Here is a 6000-nt window from a genome sequence, read left to right on the forward strand (position 1 = left end):
CCTTACGGGTGAGCGCAGATATGGGCGCAGTCCGAGACGAGAAGTGAGGAATGAAGAGACGATAGTAATTAGCGAAGCCCAGGAATCGCTGTATCGCCTTCAAGCCCTCCGGAAGGGGCCACTTTAGGACAGCAGAGAGCTTCTCGGAATCCATTCGCAAACCCGTCTGGGAGATAACATAGCCCAGGAATGGAAGAGAGGTCTGCTCAAAAAGGCACTTCTCGTATTTAGCATAGAGGTGGTTCTGCCTGAGCCTCAGCAGGACCTGACGAACATCCCTCCGGTGTGAGGGAAGATCCGGAGAGAAGACCAAGATGTCGTCCAGGTATACCACCACGCAGGAGTAAAGAAGGTCACAGAAGATGTCGTTGACCAGTTCTTGGAAGACGGCGGGAGCATTGCAGAGACCGAAGGGCATCACACGGTACTCATAGTGTCCGTCACGGGTATTAAATGCCGTTTTCCACTCGTCTCCCTGACGGATACGGACCAGGTTATACGCTCCACGTAGATCCAGCTTGGAAAAGATCCTGGCGCCTTTAAGGCGATCAAATTACTCGGAGATGAGCGGAAGGGGGTATTTATTTTTTACCGTGATCTGATTAAGTCCTCTATAGTCAATACAGGGGCGTAGCGAGCCATCCTTTTTTTTGACAAAGAAGAATCCGGCTCCAGCCGGGGAAGTAGACTTCCGGATGAATCCCCTGGCCAGATTCTCCTCTATGTACTCAGACATGGCCCGGGTTTCAGCCGCAGACAACGAATAAATACGCCCACGGGGTGGAGTGGCGCCAGGAACCAGGTCAATTGGGCAATCATATGGCCTATGAGGTGGTAATGTCTCTGCTTCCTTCTTACCAAAGACGTCAGCATAGGTCCAGTAAGGAGCCGGAAGACCGGGTAAATTAGCTGGGGTAGGTGGAGGACGAACCGGACGAACCGGAACCAGGCAGGTCTTATGGCAGTCCGGCCCCCACCGGAGTACTTCACCGGAATGCCAGTTCAACACGGGTTCGTGTGTTTGGAGCCAAGGTAGACCTAGCAATAGGGAGTGGGAGAGTCCGGGCAACACATGGAAGGAGATTACCTCAGAGTGCAGCATTCCCACCTGCAGGGTTATGGGTTCTGTGGCGAGCAGGATGGTCACCGGAAGGAGTCTTCCATCCACTGAGGCGACCGACAAGGGTTCAGCCAGAGACTTGGTGGGAATACCGTATTTCTCAACCAGGGACTGGGAGATGAGGTTTCCAGCGGATCCAGAATCCAGGTGGGCGAGTTCAAAGTGACGGGTCTCTCCCCAGGAGATAGATACAGACAAAGTCAGGGTTGGAGAGGATTTATTTTTGTCTAGGGCGACCTCTCCGAGCGGTCCTAGACAATGAAGCTTCCCGGCCTCTCCGGGCAGGAACGAATCAAGTGCTCCTTACTGCCACAATAGAAGCAGCTCCCCTCGGCTCGGCGAGACTCTTGGCTAGAGATGAGCGTTGTTCTACTCGAACTGTTCGCCAATCTCAAATTCGAGCTGTTTTGGGCGGTGTTCGAGCCGGTCGGCGAACACGAACAATTTGAGAAAAATTCGGCTGTTCGAGGTTATGTTCGATAACTGTTCGTGCACCAAAATCATAACTGGATTTTTTCTCAGTAATGATGAAAATTAATGTTAATACGCAGTTTGAGTGTACAGCGGGGCGGGGGGAGGGGCAGGGGATGGATCTCTGCAGGAACAATGAAGATCTCCATTTTTTTTTCTCTTTCCCGCATTTGCAGTGGGGAGGTGCAATCTGTCAGCCTATCAGCAGCGCACACACGGAGCGAAGTGCTTTTTTTCACACAAGCAAGGGCATGTGTGATTGGCAGTGTATGTCACATGTCCTTGCCCTATAAGACCAAGCCATTTTCCCCGTCGCCACCATTTTCTCACTGCTGCAGCTGCGTGTTAGACGGCACCGCTGTTGCTGTGTGCGCTATACCTTGTTAATTTCAAGCCAATTTTCGCACAAATATACAGATAGCTTGGGAGTAGGGAATAGTTGTGATTGCAGTCCTTTTAAGGACTAGGTTACAGCATTTCCTACGACTTTTATCAGGCAGGTCTGTGCTCTTAAATAGATAGATTGTGGGAGTAAAGACTAATTGTAATTGGAGTCCTTTTCAGGACTAGGTTACATCAGTTCCTATCAGTTTTTGCCAGGCAGGTCTGTGCCAGTGCTGTGCAAGTTTTTTTCACAGCATTTGGCTGAATCTAGCAAAGCTAATCCTTTTTGGCCTATTGCAGAGTGTGTTAGTCAGTGGAGTAGCCTATCTGTGTTGCAAGATATACCACCTGTGTATAGAATACCAATTTTTTTACTGCACCTAGTGAAGTAAAATCTTTTGGGCATAGCATCATTCTATTAGTCCATCTATACTGACCTCCATCAGGTTGCAAACTGAATATAATTTTTTTCTGCATCTAGCTCTGAAAAAATATTTGGGCTTCTAGCAGTGTGTGGGACTTGGTCTATTAGTCCATCTATACTGACCTCCATCAGGTTGCAAATTAAAAATAATTTTTTTCTTCATTTAGCTCTGAAACAATATTTGGGCTTCTAGCAGTGTGTGGGACTTGTTCTATTAGTCCTTCTATACTGACGTCCAGCAGGTTGCAAATTGAATATAATTTTTTTCTGCATCTAGCTCTGAAAAAATATTTGGGCTTCTAGCGGTGTGTGGGACTTGGTCTATTAGTCCATCTATACTGACCTCCATCAGGTTGCAAATTAAAAATAATTTTTTTCTGCATCTAGCTCTGAAAAAATATTTGGGCTTCTAGCAGTGTGTGGGACTTGGTCTATTAGTCCATCTATACTGACCTCCATCAGGTTGCAAATTAAAAATAATTTTTTTCTGCATCTAGCTCTGAAAAAATATTTGGGCTTCTAGCAGTGTGTGGGACTTGGTCTATTAGTCCATCTATACTGACCTCCATCAGGTTGCAAATTAAAAATAATTTTTTTCTTCATTTAGCTCTGAAAAAATATTTGGGCTTCTAGCAGTGTGTGGGACTTGTTCTATTAGTCCTTCTATACTGACCTCCAGCAGGTTGCAAATTGAATATAATTTTTTTCTGCATCTAGCTCTGAAAAAATATTTGGGCTTCTAGCGGTGTGTGGGACTTGGTCTATTAGTCCATCTATACTGACCTCCATCAGGTTGCAAATTAAAAATAATTTTTTTCTGCATCTAGCTCTGAAAAAATATTTGGGCTTCTAGCGGTGTGTGGGACTTGGTCTATTAGTCCATCTATACTGACCTCCATCAGGTTGCAAATTAAAAATAATTTTTTTCTGCATCTAGCTCTGAAAAAATATTTGGGCTTCTAGCGGTGTGTGGGACTTGGTCTATTAGTCCATCTATACTGACCTCCATCAGGTTGCAAATTAAAAATAATTTTTTTCTGCATCTAGCTCTGAAAAAATATTTGGGCTTCTAGCAGTGTGTGGGACTTGGTCTATTAGTCCATCTATACTGACCTCCATCAGGTTGCAAATTGAATAAAAAAATTTTCTGCATCTAGCTCTGAAAAAATATTTGGGCTTCTAGCGGTGTGTGGGACTTGGTCTATTAGTCCATCTATACTGACCTCCATCAGGTTGCAAATTAAAAATAATTTTTTTCTGCATCTAACCCAGCCAATAGTTTTGGCCTAATACCACAGTTTGGCCACTCAGCTCTGCTCGGTTACCATCCATTGTTTTTTTGTGCAAACAACTCCAGAGTTGTGAATTAGTTAACCACCAAAATGAGTGGAAAAAGGCCTGCTGCTGGTGGAAAGGGGAATAGGCGTGTTGGGAAGGGGAAAAAAGGTTGTGTCCGTGGGGTAGGTGCAGAAGAAAGACCATCTTCCAGCCAAACTAAAATGTCTACTTCTTTTAGCGGACAATGTGATAAGATCCCTTTCTTACGGCCACGCCAATCGCTACAAATTCCAGATGAGGCACAAAAACAGCAGGTGCTTCAACGGATATCAAGTGCTCCTTTAAGTGGGCTCTCCTCCACATCAACTTCAACATCACAAATACTCCAGTCCTCAAAGGTGTCACCCAAATCGCACTTGCTTCCTCACAGCTCCCAAATCTCCAGCTGCCCGTCTGAGTATGAGGTAGAACAGATGGTTGAGTCTGCAGAGCTGTTTACTCATACTATAGCCTGGGAATCAGAGGTCGACTCCAGCGCTTCTGTGAATCCAGACGAGGAAATGATCTGCACTGATGCCCAGAATCTTTATGAGTCGGATCCAGGACCAGACGCAGAAGGTTCTGACCATAATGTAGACCCTCATTCCCAAACTGTAACTCCTGTTGGTGGAGACAATGAGGAAGACGATGATAAGACTCAAATACCTGATTGGAGCGACAACTTTAGTTTTTTGTCAGGGCAGGAACAGGTTGGCTCTGAGGACGACGGGTGTGATAACGCACAGGGTGATGATGATGAGGTCGGAGATCCCACTTACTGTCAACCCACAGTCAGCCAAGAGATGAGGTCAGCAGAGGAGGTGGAGGAAGATGCTAGTGACGACGAGGTCAGGTTGCGCCTTCCTGGACAGAGACGTAGTACTGGAAGCACGTCAACAACTGCATCCTCAAACACAACTCTGCCTCTCACCACAAGTCGTGGTGGCTCTTCAGGTCGCATGGGTGCTAAGCCTTGCATAGCCTGGGCATTTTTTCAGATCGATAAAGATGACCCAACTCGTGTTATCTGTAACATTTGTCAGCAAAAGCTAAGTAGAGGCCAAAAAATACATAGTTTGAGTACTTCATGCATGAACCGGCACATGGACATGAAGCATAAGTTGCAGTGGGAAGCTCAGTGTGCTACAATGCGGTCTAGCCGGCCTGGCCAACCACCGTCTGCCATATCTTGTGCATCCGCGGCCTCTTCATCCTCTGTGACTGGGGGACAGCAGTCACACCTGTTTTGGGGCGCAGACCTGCCACCTCTTTACCCGCAACAGCCAGCGTGATTGGCAGGTCATCATTTTCTTTGGAGGTGGTAACACCAGCTGGTCTTGAGCGCTGTCCGACATCGATAGCACCACCTTTGGATCAAGGCAACCTAACATGTCCGCCTGCATCTTCCTCACAGACCGGCAGTTTGCCGGGGACATCCTTATCAACCCCGTCTAAGCACAATAGCCAGCCCTCGGTCCCTCAGATGTGGACAAGTAAAAGACCATTTCCTCCTAGCCATGAGAAAGCTAAGAGGTTGAATTTCACCATCTGCAAGCTCTTGGCTACAGAAATGCTGCCTTTCCGCCTGGTGGACACAGAGGATTTTCGAGACCTTATGTCCATCGCAGTGCCCCAGTACCAGATGCCCAGTCGGCACTACTTCTCAAAGAAAGGTGTGCCTGCGCTCCACCAGCATGTCGCACACAACATCACCGCTTCTTTGAGAAACTCTGTGTGTGACAGGGTGCATTTCACCACAGACACTTGGACGAGTAGGCATGGACAGGGGCGTTACATGTCGCTGACTGGGCACTGGGTAACTATGGTGACAGCAGGACAAGGGGCTGCTGTCCAAGTCTTGCCGTCCCCACGAGTTGTGCGTCAATCCTCTTTATGTCATTTTTCCTCCACTGCTTCTGCCTCCTCAACCTCCTCTCAGTCTTCCACCTGCACCCAAAGCCTGTCTGGTCATGCCACAAGCTTTCTAACTGCGCAGAAGGGATCCTGCACACCTCCTTACTATGCTGGCAGTAGGGCTCAACGTCATCAGGCGGTTTTTACATTGAAATGTCTGGGAAATGTGAGTCACACAGCTGAGGAGCTGTGGTCAGCTCTGGAGAACCAATTTCATGAATGGTTGTCTCCACTGGACCTGAAACCAGGGAAGGCCGTGTGCGACAATGCTGCAAACCTGGGTGCGGCCCTTCGCCGGGGCAATGTCACACATGTGCCTTGTATGGCTCACGTGTTGAACCTGGTTGTCCAGCAATTTTTAGCCCACTAT

This window comes from Phyllobates terribilis, unplaced genomic scaffold (assembly GCF_046119375.1).
Source record: "Phyllobates terribilis strain yellow unplaced genomic scaffold, ASM4611937v1 Scaffold_4__5_contigs__length_816908805, whole genome shotgun sequence".
In the NCBI taxonomy this organism is placed as follows: Eukaryota; Metazoa; Chordata; class Amphibia; order Anura; family Dendrobatidae; genus Phyllobates; species Phyllobates terribilis.